This window comes from Bubalus bubalis, chromosome 14 (assembly GCF_019923935.1).
Source record: "Bubalus bubalis isolate 160015118507 breed Murrah chromosome 14, NDDB_SH_1, whole genome shotgun sequence".
Lineage (NCBI taxonomy): Eukaryota > Metazoa > Chordata > Mammalia > Artiodactyla > Bovidae > Bubalus > Bubalus bubalis.
In genome coordinates, this window is record NC_059170.1 from 50,438,946 (window position 1) to 50,451,655 (window position 12,710).

At 41.6% G+C, this 12,710-nt stretch overlaps 1 protein-coding gene and 1 long non-coding RNA gene across 2 annotated transcripts in view; one reads left to right on the top strand and one right to left on the bottom strand.

The window, feature by feature from the left end:
* The window catches only part of ARHGAP12 (Rho GTPase activating protein 12), a 146,889-nt gene extending 142,947 nt beyond the window's left edge, over positions 1-3,942 (bottom strand). Inside the window, exon 1 of the mRNA XM_044928065.2 lies at positions 3,922-3,942. The gene's annotated coding sequence lies outside the window, so the exon portion shown is untranslated. The remainder of the gene's footprint in view (positions 1-3,921) is intronic.
* On the top strand, positions 1,157-7,688 carry LOC123329238. Its single transcript, XR_006544609.2, has 2 exons — positions 1,157-4,090; positions 5,072-7,688. It is a non-coding gene; the product is annotated as an uncharacterized LOC123329238 (long non-coding RNA).
* Positions 7,689-12,710: the final 5,022 nt, after the last annotated feature.

The window sequence follows — 12,710 nt, forward strand, 5'->3', positions numbered from 1 at the left end:
ATCATGAGGAGAAAAAGCAATCCATAGAAACAGACCCAGAAATGACATGGACATTAGACAAAGATAAAATTAGTGGCAAAGACATTACAACAGCTGTTATGTTAATAATTATATGTGATTATATATTCCATATGTTTAAGAATCTAAACAAAAGAGTAAGCACTTTAAGTAACAAAATGGAATAAAATTTAAAAAACATAACAGGTACAAAAAATATAATGTCTACAGTGAAAAACATACTGGATGTGAATAGCTGCAGATAAGACACAACTAAAGAAAAGAGTAGTAATGCAGAGATTTCCCTGGTGGTCCAGTGCCTAAGACTCCAAGCTCCCAATGCAGGGGCCCCAGGGTCAATCCCTGGTGGTGGAACTAGATCCCACATGCCACAGCTAAGAGCCTGCATGCTGCAACTAAAAAAAAAAGTCCCACTGGCCACAACTAAGACCCAGTGTAGCCAAATAAATAGAGAGTATAATGCACAGTAATAGAAACTTTCCAAAATGAAACACATGGAGAAAAAAGGTTGAAGCAGAATGACCAGAGCATCAGTGAACTACAGGACAACTTCGAGTTACATACACATACATGTAGGGCCAAAGTTGATCAGCTGATGGGTGGGCACTTTGACCATGGCTGGGTCAATGACTTTCTTCTTTAGGGTTTTGAATTGAAAACCCAGAAAGAATCAGGTCAGTCTCGCTCTGCATGACTAAAGCAGGGAAAATGGAAATCTTTATTGTTTCCCACCAGGTAAACTGAGAAGCAGAAGAATTTAGTCCACATCAAAAGATATGAAACGGATAACGGGGGGTGTTGTGGGGGGTGGGAGGTATAGAGGTATAATCTGGAGAGAAATCATCAGGATTTTAGGTTCTGGTTCCAGGTCTTTCTGAACCTAGTTGTACCCCCATCCTGTCCAGATTCTCCTTAGACTCTGTGAAATATAGTAGGGTTTTTTGTTTATTTTTGGTCATCTATAGTGAAACACGGAGAAGGCAATGGCACCCCACTCCAGTACTCTTGCCTGGAAAATCCCATGGACTGAGGAGCCTGGTGGGTTGCAGTCCATGGGGTCGCTAAGAGTCGGACACGACTGAGCGACTTCACTTTTCATTTTCATGCATTGGAGAAGGAAATGGCAACCCACTCCAGTGTTCTTCCCTGGAGAATTCCAGGGACGGCGGAGCCTGGTGGGCTGCCGTCTATGGGGTCGCACAGAGTCGGACACGACTAAATCGACTTAGCAGCAGCAGCAGCGTAGTGAAACAGGCCTTGGAAATTCCCCTGCAGTCCAGTGGCTAGCACTCTGTCCTTCTACTTCAGGGCACATGGGTTCAATCTCTGGTAGGGGAATTAAGATCCCAAAGCAATGCCAAGGGAGGGAAAAAGGCCTTAAATTATGTACAGACCTGTACATGATCTTGGACATGTTCTGATGTTCTTTGATTTCTGACACAGGTTTGGAACATCTGTGGGCTACTGACATGGATGTGTCCTCTAGGGAGGTGAATAGACTCATCTGGAGCTCAGAGAAGAACTATGTGACCCAAATTTACACATTTATAATTACTATGACTTACATTTCTATCAGCCTATAAAATAGATTCCCTAAATCGAAGGGAGGATGTGAAGTTGACAATGGCAACATGCAGACGGAGACATAATAAGACCAAAGATGGAAAACAATCACATTAGAGAGACAAAGAGCCTCCAGGAAAGACTGAGAAGGAGTATTTTCCAAGGCAGGATGGAAGCATGATGTGCAGAGATCAAGAGAGGAGGGAACCTGAAGAAAGAGGAAACCAATGCCACTGTCAGATTCCTAAAGGACTGTGACATTCCTGACCCTTGGCTGACAACCACCAACTTCCTGTGTTTCTAACCTAACTTCCCACTTTCAGCCCATATTAACCATACCAGAGCCCCTATTTCCCTGTTTCTGACCTCAGCATGCTAACTGAACCAAAGTTATTCATCTCTTTTAGGAGAGTTTGACTTTGGCAGTCTCCACCCTACATTATTCTACAATACCTGCCACATATTGAAAACCCATCAAAACAGATCCACAGAGAAGAGCTGAGCCCTTCTCCTCAAAAGACAACTGCATGCACACCTATGCTCCTGGGGAGACAAGGAAGGAGCTGGAGGGGCCTATATGGTCTTAAAAGAGGAAACCAGCCTCACAGAGCTAATAAATCCCTAGTAGGAGGCACATACGCATATGTACAAAAGCTCATGAATAGCGTCCATTAAGATTTTCAAAAAGCCTTTCACAAAGTTTCACACAAAAGGCTATTTCAGAAATAGAGTCACCATGGAGTGATGGAGACTAGGGGTGAAGCAGAGGGAAGTTGCTTAGAGACATGAAATAATGGTTTAGGATTCAGGAGCTCTCCTTGGGGGAAGAAGTATAAACATTGGCATTCCTCTATGATTAGTCTCACTTAATGATTTTATGAATTGTTTAGAGCAGTGATTATGAAAAGCCCAAGTATATAGGAATAACCTGAAGTTAACATGAAAATACTGAACTGGTTTTCATACAGGCAAAAATAAAGTCTTGTTTTTTATTTTGTTTATGTATTTATTTATTTATCTGGCCACATCGTTCAGCAAGTGGGATCTTAGTTCCCGGGGATCAAACTCACACCCGTGCATTGGGAGCACAGAGTCTTAACCCACTGGACTGCCAGGGAGGTCCCCAAATCAAGTCTTGACCTTATGGAACAATAATCTAAAGGATACTTAAAAGATTCACTTAACAATTCCTGAGGATCTACTGTGTGGCCAGCTATTGTGCTGCACGTTAGGCAGGAAATAATAATTAGGAAAGCATTTGTCCCCGTTCTTAGGGAACTTAAATGGAACAAGAAGACGTTTCCTGAATCTTGAGAAAAGTAAATTTAAGGTGAATAAAGGAAGTAGTTCAAACAATAGGAAACACATGGAGCTTGGTTTTCTAAACATTATGCTGATAAGGTTAAAAAATTTAAATATACTAAATGTATTTAGACAACTTTATAAAAGCCACTGCTATGATGGTTTTATTAAGGGAAGATAGTGTATTTGCGACCACATCCATAACATCTGGATATATTAGAACCATTTTGTTGTTGCTGTTGTGATGAAAGTGATTAAAAACCCGATTCAAAGCTAACTAAGAAAAGAAAAGAAAAGACTTCCTGGTGGTCCCGTGATTAAGGCTTTGTGCTCCCAATGCAGGGGGTCCATGTTCCATCACTACTCAGAAAACTCAATCCCACGTGCCACAATTAAGAGCCCACATGATGCAGTGCAGCCAAATAAATTTAAAAAGCAAAAGAAAAGGTAAGCCTGACTTTAGGAAGAGCTGGGCTCAGAGAGGTAGGAGATGTACGAGGATTTGGTGTGTTTAACTCACTCTGCACCTCTCAGCTCTGTTTTATTCTAAGAATTTTTTCACATGGAGCAAAGGAGTCCTATATATAGACACAGAAGACAGAAGAATTCCAGTTTCCCACGTTTCACAGCACCTGCGATCCTAGGAGGCCTGGTTTCTGCAGCACCTGTGTCAACTCCTGAAAAAGGACTCTCTGTGTTTCATCCCCAAACCAGTCATTCCGGCCACGGAGATGCAGTATTGTTACTGACCAGGCCGGGGACACCATGGCTGCCCAGCCCCAAGAGCCAGGGTGAGGCGAGCTTTCAGTCTCCAGAGCCACAGAGACTGAGAAGGAGCGAGGAGTCATTTCCCAAACAGATGGCAGGCAGACAAAAATAACAGAGCATATCCAGCTACTTCCTCTCCATAAGATCCTCATGGACTGATTTTGATCATGGAAAGAGTCTCTGAAATCAGCCCCCTCTGATCTCTGCCTCCTGGTATTACATTGTTCTATGATCCCCTCCCTTCCATGTGGGCTGGATTGAGTGACTCACTTCTAGAGAAGACAATCTGGTGGAGGCGATGGTGTGAGTTCTGAGACTGGGTGATGAAGGACTGCAGATTCCATCTTAGTGGCCCCAACTTTTGCTGCCTGTCTCTTGCCTGGTTCCCTTGGGGAAGCTGGTGACCATGTTGTTAGTCAGTTCCTATGGAGAGGCTCAGGTGAGTAAGATTGAAAGTTGATTTCCTGAGACTGATAATAACCAGGTGTGTGACTTAGAAGTGGCTTCTACCCTCCAGGTCTAGTCTTTAGATGAGAACCCAGACCTAGCTGACTGCTCACCTGCCCCTTCATGCAGCTCAGCTCAACTGTGCCTGGATTCCTGCTCCACAAAAACTGAAAGAAGCAGCATTTTTATTTATACAAGCCACTGTGGAGGCAATTTGTTAAACAGCAATAAGTAATACTCTGGGGTTGGTGCAATAAAGTAATATTTATGTTCTCATATACAAATGCCCCAAAATAGATAAATACATTATGGAATAATAATCTAAAGGATACTTAAAAGATTCACTTAACAATTCCTGAGGATCTACTGTGTGGCCAGCTATATATTTGCCAGGCAAATAAATCTGTTAAAATGTTATATGTGATATCTGCCATATGTTTGAATATCTTCTGGGTTGAATGTGAAGAAACCGAACTTTTCTCCACTAGATGAAATGACTGGGTATTATTTTTTATCTATAAATAGACGGACTGTGTAGTTGTTGTCTTGCATCTTTTTAAGTGCAAATTTTAAGTCAAGATCCAGCAATTACAGCATCCTGTACGCAGGTAAAGTCCGCTCCTGCTGCTGCTGCTAAGTCGCTTCAGTCGTGTCCGACTCTGTGCGACCCCATAGATGGCAGCCCACCAGGTTCCTCCGTCCATGGGATTCTCCAGGCAAGAGTACTGGAGTGGGTTGCCATTGCCTTCTCCGAGGTAAAGTCTAGACTATGTTATTTGGCTATGTTCTGGACTGTTTCTCTAATTTTTCCATGGTTCAAATAAGGTTTTCAATTGCAACTTAAGGCAGAAAAAAATCATTTTTCCAAGTTTCCTTTGACTCGTTTAAAAGATCTGACACAAGTCTCCACAAAGTGAAGGTCCCTATAAGGTCAATACGACTTTGAAGATCTGTTTGTGTCTTGTGTTTGCAGGTTACCTAAGAACCTCTCCCTGATGAAAAGCCTAAATAATCTCCAAGGAAAAAAGAAAGAGGAGAGTCCAATATAAAAAGAATGTTTTGTTGAAGCCAATTTTCTTTAGCAACAGTTTTACAATGAAAATAAGGATATTTTTAAATGTATAAATCCACACTCCTGGGTATAAACACCAGACTGATATCGCTCCATTAAAATATCAAGCTGTAGCCTCTGTAAACTGTGTAGGTAATAGAGATGCGTTGATTAACTTCAATTCAAGTACGCATACCTGCTACTATTTCCAGAAGTTAATTGCTACCCTTGGGCATTTTAAACTTATGTATAGTGTTGAGTGGGAGTTTCCTGTGATGATTGCCCTAATATTTCACTGAATTCTAATTAGCAGCTGATTACCATTCCTCCTGTCACCACATAACCCCAACTGCTGCTGTAACTTTATTTTTTCAAATACAACAGAAAGTCTGTCCCTAAGTTGTGTCCAATTCTTTTGTGACCCCATGGACTGTCGCCCGCCAGGCTCCTCTGTTCATGGGATTTCCCACGCAAGAATACTGGAGTGGGTGGCTGTTTCCTTCTCCAGTGCTCAAACCTGGGTCTCCTGCTTGGCAGGTGGATTCTTTACTATCTGAGCCACCAAGGAATCTCCACAACAGAGGGAGGTTCCAACAAGTTCTGCAGGGGACAAATTTCATTTGCTGTGATTTCTGTAAGATGGAGCTGTATCCAGAAAATTAGCATGCTCAATGTCGAATCAAAACAAAGTTGATTTGGAATTCCCTAGGGGTCCAGTAGTTAAGAACCCGCCTGCCAATGGGGAGGCTACGAGTTCAGTCCTTGGTCTGGGAAGATTCCACATGTCTCGGGGAAACTAAGCCTGTGCGCCACAGCTACTGAGCCCACACACTGGAGCCCGTGCTCTGCAACTAGAAGCCCACACTCCACGACTAGAGAGCAGCCCCCGCTTGCCATGACATAGAAAGCCCGTGTGAAGCAACAAAGACCTACCCAACCGAAATAAATACTTTAAAAAACCCCAAAAAACAAAGTTGATTTGCTTGTGTATTTTGGGAGACCAGTGGCTCAAAATAAGCCTCTAAAATGCCTCCCACCTTCTTATGGGATCCAGGTTTTCTTCCAAGAAATTGGAAGCAGGACCCTTTATTTGGAATTCATAGGAATTCAATAAATATTTAGAATTTATTACAAGTTACTGGTAAACTAGTTTTATGATGCAAATCCCTTCATCCTAAACAATTCTCATTCATATGTATAGACAATTCCATGTTTTAACATATATTTCATTTGGGTGAGTTGTGTTTTGTGGTTTCTTTCCTTTTTCTTCCTTAGCTAATTTTCTATTACTGTTGAGGACTGCTTTACAGCTATTTAATTTTTTTAATTTTTAAAAACTATGTATCTATTTATTTGACCCTGTCCGGTCTTAGTTTCGGCTCTTGGGATCTTTGTTGCTCTGCCACACGTAGGATCTCAGTTCCCCAACCAGGGATTGGGCCTGTGTCCCCTGCATTGCAAGGCAGATTCTTAACTTCCTTGGACCACCAGGGACGTCCTGAAGCTACTTAATTTTTGTTGTTGTTTTTCAGTTCTTAGAAATTTAATGAGAAAAATTCTCTGAATACACACGTTGATACAAAGATACCTCCTTATTGCCTACAATAATGCCAGGATATATTCAAGGTTATTGACCCTAAGGAACTGAAGTAGTATTGAAACGGAGCGGAACCCTGTAGTCCTTGCCCTCCATGTTTCAGGCTGCCTTTTGTCTGTGGAAAAACTTTATCCAAAGAATAAGTTTAATCAGAAAAGTGAGAAAACACAAAAATAAAAGCAGTTGAATAGGACAAAACAATAATACTTTGGCCAGTAAGCAAAGTCAAGGGCCTTTCTTTCCTCCTTAAATGCTATAGATAATATTCTGAGCCATATCCTGTGAGCTGTCTTATAGACACGGAAACCTCCTCCAGGTGGAAGAAGTTAACTCTACTGTGATCAGACTGTAGCCACGACATAAGCTGCAACAGTTCTGAGAATTGGCCTCAAAGAAATGGGAACCCAGGAACTAAAGATTTGCTGTACTTAAAATGATCAAGAAGAAACTGGTCAGACCACTGATGACCGATTCCAAGATGATCATCACCATTGACTGTGTCGTTTCTACATGGAGCCCCCTCCCTCCACTCCCAAAAAGCTCTTGCCCACTGGTTGTCAGGTTGGGGGAGTCAGCCTTTGGGCCTACGTCCCCCTGCCTCACCAGGTTGCCAGCATCCAAAATAAAGCAAGCTTTCCTTTCCACCAACCTTGCCTCTTTATTGGCTTTTGAGCAGTGAGCAGCTAGGCCCCTTTTTATTGCAGTATCTGCAGGGTTAGATGTTCTGCTGTCTGTAGGATCTGGAGAAGAAACAGAGGTGATAGTTCCATCTTCCCTCCCAGGGTCAAGACCCTTGACACCCCAGTCTGGGACTGGTTTGTTTGCCCTGGACTCATGGCCAAGCTAAGTTGGTGCCCTTGTAGCACTATTGTGGAGGGATTCTATGTACCACCTTGATTTTACATTGAAAAGCTAAGTTTCCTTTTTTTTTTTTTAATTTTATTTTATTTTTAAACTTTACATAATTGTATTAGTTTTGCCAAATATCAAAATGAATCCGCCACAGGTATACATGTGTTCCCCATCCTGAACCCTCCTCCCTCCTCCCTCCCCATTCCATCCCTCTGGGTCGTCCCAGTGCACCAGCCCCAAGCATCCAGTTTTCTTTTTTTAAATCCCAACTCAAGATAATTCCACAGAGAGATAATTATGGCTTTATAGCTTTTTTTTTTTTTGCCATGCAGCTTGTAAGATCTTAGTTCCCTGACCAGGGATTGAACTGAGGCCCTTGGCAGTAAAAGTGCAGAGTCCTAACCCCTGGCCTGCCAGGGAATTCCTAAGAGAAATGGTTATTATGTATGATTATTAGCCTACTTGGAGCAGAAGAGACTTCTATATATAATTCCCAAGGTGGGGAAGGGAACATAATGAGGAAGTTTGCTAGATTTTGCTATAAAAAAGGGAAAAACATTTTCAAGTTTAAAAAAATACCACAAATAAAGCAAACAGGCACCTGAAAAGAATGGGAGGTACCTGCAATATATATGGCAGAGGATTAGGGCTAATGTTGTTAATACATAGAGAGTTCTTTCTAATCTCCATAAATAAACGTTTCTATTTCTTTTCCTCTTCTGGGGATAGAGGCAGTGAAAATGGTTACATTTGGCACACCATCCTAGGCTGACTTAAGACACAGTCTCTAATCAGTCTGCCCTGATCCCTGGTATGAGAATTGTTTACTTTTATACCAAGAAGAGTGGGGCCACACCAAAGTCCACATGTGGCCTGTGCCCAGGTCAAGTCCTAGGGGTTCATGCTGTGAGACTGAGCATCCCACTGAGATGCTGAAAACAAAACTCCACGTCATCTGGGCCCTTGGTGCCTCCACGGTTGTTAAGTGTGTCCGTGACAGGATCAAGTGTCCTCTTCTTACTGAGGAGCAGAAAATCATTAGGGAAGTGTTGCGGGTACAAGCACAGACTCAGGAAGCTAAATTTAAATGTCTTATTTTTCTTCTAGATTTTATTGGAATCTAGTTGATTTACAATGTTGTGTTTATTTCTTACAGCAAAGTGACTCAGATATATATATTAATATATATGTAAACATAGATGTTCTTTTTCATATTTTTTTCCATTATGGTTTGTCATCAAAAGCTAAATTTAAAAATGGAGCTTTTTTTTCTGTAAAGTTGTGTAATTTTTTTAAAATTTACTTTAAATTGGAGGATAATTGCTTTACAATGTTGTGTTGGTTTCTGCTGTTCGACAAAGTGAATCAGCTATACCTGTACACATGGCCCCCCTCTCTTGAGCCTCCCTCCCACCCCTGGAGGCCATCATGGAGCACCAGGTTGAGCTCCCTGTGCTATACAGCAGCTTGTCACCAGCTCTCTATTTTACACATGTATATACAAGGATATAAAGGATATACATGTCAGTGCTTCTCTCTCCATTTGTCCCATTTTCTCCTTCCCCTCTTTTGTCCACAGGTCATTCTCTGCGTCTGCATCTCTTTTCCTGTCCTGCAAATAGGTTCATCAGTACCAAAAAATGGACTTTTTTGAATAATTGTTTAAAAAATCAAAAGGCTTATAAAAAAATTAAGTCATGGGAAAGTGAATGGGCACATTTTCACCAAATCTGGGGATATTTTAGGGGCAGTGTGATTTTAATTTTTTTTATTCTTTTTTATTTTTTTGGCTGCATGGCTTGTGGAATCTTAGTTCCCCAACCAGAGACTGAAGCCTAGCTCTTGGCAGTGAAAGTGAGGAATCCTAATCACTGAACCGCCAGGGAACTCCCCAGTGTGACTTTAAATACAGCCTAAGTGTAATACCAGGAATCCTTCCGGGGGAACTCTGGGAAAACCAAGGGAGGTGGGAAGTCCTCCTTATGGCAGCAGAACCTGAAGTTCAGAGTGAGGCTCTTGGGGTCCCTGCTGGGCACACCTGCCTATTCACAGCAGATAAACAGAGAGACTTGTCAGAACCGGATGAGCCAGGGGGAGGGCTGCCCTCAGTGCCCCGCAAACTGGCTTGTTCATTTGTTTATTCAGCAAATCTTTACTGAGTGACTGCTGTATACCAGGCACTCTGCTAGGTGCTGAGGATACAACAGTGAACAAAATGGACACCAACAGTGAACAAAACGGACACCAACAGTGAACAAAACAGATACCCTCTCCCCACTTACATTCTACTGACACGTAGTAAGAAACCATAAAACGTAGCTGGTGTTATAACAAAATACAAAAGATGCACAATGTAAAAACCAAAATAGGAACCCTCCCTACATTGCTGGTGGGAATGTAAATGGGTGCAGCCACTGTGGAAAACAGTATGGAGATCCCTCAAAAAACTAAAAAGAGCACTGTTAATACCATATGATCCAGCAATCCCATTCCTGGGTATACTTCCAGAGAAAATTAAAACACGAATTGGAAAAGACAAATGAACCCTAATGTTCATAGCAGCACTGTTCACATAGCCAAGATATAACAGCAACCTAAATGTCCATTGACAGAATGGATAAAGAAGATGTGGTCTATATATACTATGGAATACTATTCAGCCATAAAAAGAATGAAAATTTGCCATTTGCAGCAACTTGAATGGACTTGGAGGGCATTATTATAAGTACAATAAATAAGACAGAGGAAAACAAATACTGTGTGATATCACTTATACATGGGACCTAAAAAATACAACCATACTTTTCTGGTGGTACAGTGGATAAGAGTCTGCCTGCCAATTCAGGGGACACGGGTTTGGTCCCTGCTCTGGGAAGATTCCGCATGTCACGGAGCAACTAAGTGTGGGAGCCACAGCCACTAAAGCCCACATGCCTAGAGCCTGTGCTCCACAAAAGAAGCCACCACAATGAGAAGCCCACGCTCCTCAATGAAGAGTAGCCCTTGCTCACTGCAACTAGAGAAAGCCAGCAAGTAGCAATAAAGATCCAGTGCAACCAAAAATAAATAAAGTAATTAAAAGTACAGCAAACAATTGAGAAGATGCACAAATATAGAAAACAAAGTAGCACTTACCAAGTGGGTAGAGGGGAGTGGGGAGAGGCAATATAAGGGTAGGGGATTTAACTACTACGTACAAAATAAGCTAAAGGGATATATTGTACAACACAAGGAATACAGTAAATATTTTAGAATAACTATAAATGCAGTATAACCTTTAAAAATTGTGAATGACTACATCGTACACCTGTAACATACAATGTTACACGGCAACTATATGTCAATAAAAAACAAACAAAAACCAAGACATTGTTTTTTTCACCAGCTAGATTGGCCAAAGTTCTCTGATAAACATAATACTCACCAGGTTTGGGCCAACCTGGCATGGAAAAATAAGCAGTTTAATCTAGTTCCAGGAACAGGGGAGTGGCAGTATGAGCTGGTACAAACTTTCAGGACAGCAACTGACTGTATGTATCAACAGTCTTTACTCCTCCAGTGCCACATCTCCTGATTTGTTTTTATTTATTTATTTTGGCCACACCACATATGATATGTGGGATCTTAGTTCCCCAACCAGGGATCAAACTCTCGCCCTCTGCAGTGGAATTGAGAAGCCCTACCCACCAGGGAAGTCCCTTTTTTTTTTTTTTTTTTTTCTGATTTATTATCCTAAGGAAATCTTCATGGATTACGCAAAGATTTCTATATAAGAAGGAAGGTAGATGGTTCAAGCTTGAGCCTGCGCTCGGACAAGCCAGGGCTGCCAGGCAGGTTCTGCACCTGCCATGTGTGTGACCTCCAAGCTAAGTGGTGGGTGTCAGAGGCTGGGTGAACATAGGCAAGTGACATAGCCTCCCGGAAGCGTTCCTCACGGTAAAATGGTGATAATAGGATTCACCGCATGGGACGAACAATAAATGAGAAAATGCACAGAGGCACTTAGCACAGTGCCTGGAACATGGGGAGGCTTCATTATACATAAACCAAAGAAGGAAAAAAAGGAGTATATGTTCAGTCTAGTGTCATTTTTACGCTGGTAAAAAAAAAGAGAGAGAGAGAAATTTCCTAAGAGATTTAAAATTAATATTAGAGAAGAAAGACCATCCCAACATTGAAAATCACGTTGCAGATGAGCAGTCAGTGGCATGGAAAATGGTCACAGTGCATTGTTAGGTGAAAAACAATTGCTTATAAATAGTACATTCAACAAAAATCCAATTTTAGGAAAAAAAAGAAAAACAATACTATGCATTTCCCACAATGAACATGAATTATTTTATAATTGAAATAAACCCTGCATATTATTTATAGCAGACACATGTGGGCTTTTGGATGTCTAGCATCACCCCAATTCCTTATAACATCCCAGTATCCTTATGGGGAATAATCTTTTTTGCTGTGGGAGAAAGAAGAGGGCACTTTGTGGCTCCCATATCTACTTTCACATATGGAAGTCAAGAGGGCTTCGGCTCCCGAGGTGGTGCTACAGGAAGGGTGGGTCTTTGGGAAGATGGTTTTAGTGAGGTGATGGTACTGTGGGTGGAGAAGTGGGTGGGGCCGGGATTAGCTTCATCCCTGCCCTTTCTCCAGCCCAGGTTTCCTCCTCCTATTGTGTTCAGGAGCCCCTCTTAGCCTTCCAATAAATTCTTTTCTGCCTAAACTAGCCAGAATTTATTTCTGTTGCTTGTTGTTGTTACTAAGAACTGTTATTAGTAAGTTATTTTTAATAACTGGAAAATGAATTAGGCAAGCTGCACTTAATATAACTACAGCTGCAGGACCATACTTTGCAGGAATAGTCTCATGCATGCAGGCAGGTGAGGCTGAGAGAGTAAAAAGTAAATGCTGCATGACCTGGTTTTGCCCACTGATGCCAAACGTCTGGAATTTTGGAGATGAAAATTCATGGAAAAATTCAGATGCTCTCAAATATCCAGTTGTTTGAGATGGTGTGGAGGCTGATGATATTCATCAATCTTCGTAATCTGGGTTGACTTAGAATTTAGAACAGTTAACTAAACTAAAATGAATGAAGACCTGAAGCATGAT